This window comes from Carlito syrichta, unplaced genomic scaffold, assembly GCF_000164805.1.
Source record: "Carlito syrichta isolate Samal-C Ts95f unplaced genomic scaffold, Tarsius_syrichta-2.0.1 Scaffold309724, whole genome shotgun sequence".
Lineage (NCBI taxonomy): Eukaryota > Metazoa > Chordata > Mammalia > Primates > Tarsiidae > Carlito > Carlito syrichta.
The window spans coordinates 496,069-498,160 of NW_007253820.1; positions in this window are offsets into that span (position 1 = coordinate 496,069).

The window sequence follows — 2,092 nt, forward strand, 5'->3', positions numbered from 1 at the left end:
AGTTGGAGTCTCACTGTGTCGCCCAGACTGGAGTGCAGTGGCCGCTCCCGGCCACCACAGCCTTGACCTGGCTGGCTCTGGTGATCCTTCCGCCTCAGCCTTCCAAGTAGCTGAAACTACAGGAGGGCGATACCACGCAGGCTAATTTTTTGATGTTTTGTAGAGATGAGGTCCAAGATACAGTGACAGCAATGAGGAGGGAATACAACAATTTAACATAATAATTATTACTGATAACACATACCAAGACATCAAAATCATAGGAATGTTATATAATTTTGGAACACACACCAATAACACATACAAATATAAACCAAGTAAAGTTAAATACTCTTTCCTATTGGACAATGCTTCCTTACAATTTCAACATACCAACTAAGACAAATGATTCTCTTGGATTTTGGGGAAACCTAATATCTAAAATCAATGAAGTCAAAGACTGAGTTCAAAACCTGAAAGTTTGTCAAATTTGTTTTCTTTCTTTCTTTTTTTTAATTGGAGTTTCACTGTGTCACTCAGGCTAGAGTACAGTGGCATGCTCATGGCCACTGCAACCTTGACCTGCTGGGCTCAGGTGATACTTCCACCTCAGCCTTCCAAATACCTGGAACTACAGACATGCACCTCCATGCCCACCTAATTTTTTGATTTATTGTAGAGATGAGGGTTTTCCAAGTTGCCCAGGCTGGTCTTGAACCCATGAGCTCAGGCAATCCTCTTACCTCGGCCTCCTAATGTACTGGGATTATAGGTGTGAGCCACCGCACCCAGCCTTGTCAAAAGCCTAATATTATAACACAGGATCATGGATCATTGTAAAATAGTGATTCATTTAGCCAAAATGATAATTGAAAGATTTTTAAAGGCAAATACCTTTATTCTTTGACAGAGGAGATTCATTTTCTTAATAAGACCTAGGAAAGACAACCAACTGAATCTGTCTCTCTTAATTTTTTTTCCAGCTTATTCAAAAGGTAAATAGGAATCTTTCATTTTCTCTTGAAATTACATGAAAATCGTCTTCAAAAAAGAAAACCAAATTTTATCTTTGTATTCATGTATTGACATCAAAGCTAATTTTAATAAAATGTTATAAACAAATCTATCCAATTTTAGTCAGTTTGACCATAAGGTAATATTTCTATAAGCATTTCATAACCTTCTGTAGTTTTCATTAAAGATCAAATCAATGTTCTATTTTTTTAAAAAACCTTGTTATTCTGACATAAGGGCCTAGATTCTGGCCCAAAATCAATGTTCTGGATTTCAATGTTTAATTTATAGAAAATCTAAATAATACCCTTTAAATTTTAGCCAACTTGATTACATAAAAATTCCTTTTCTTTTCATAAGATTAATTCATCATAAGTTGTTTTTTTTTTTAATTCAGAGTCTCACTCTGTCACCCAGGCTGGAGTGCAGTAGTACAGTCATGTCTACCTCAGCCTCAACCTGCTGGGCTCAGATCCTTCCACCTCAGTCTTCCAAATAGCTGAGATTACAGGCACGCGCCACCATGCCCAGCTAATTTATTTATTTATTGTAGAGACGAGATCTCACCATATTGCCCAGGCTGGTCTCAAACCCCTGGGCTCACCAATCCTCTTGCCTCAGTGTCCCAAAGTGCTAGGATTATAGGTGTGAGCCATCTCCCCATGGCCCTAATCTGCCATAAACTTTTAACAACTTGTTTAAGCCTTTAGTTTTATACCTATCATTTCACCTTAGGACCAAACACTTTCTTTCCCAACTTTCTATATCTATTAACTTTAACCTTCATTTATATTCCTTTAATTTTTTTTTTTTTTTTTTTGAAGTTGGAGTCTCGCTGTGTCGCCCAGACTGGAGTGCAGTGGCCGCTCCCGGCCACCACAGCCTCGACCTGGCTGGCTCCGGCGATCCTTCCACCTCAGCCTTCCAAGTAGCTGAAACTACAGGAGGGCGATACCACGCAGGCTAATTTTTTGATGTTTTGTAGAGATGAGGTCTCGCCAAGTTGTCCAGGCAGGTCTCAAACCCGCGGGCTCAGGCCATCCACTCACTTCAGCCTCCCAAAGCGTGGGATTACAGGCTGAACCACCGAGCCTGGCTT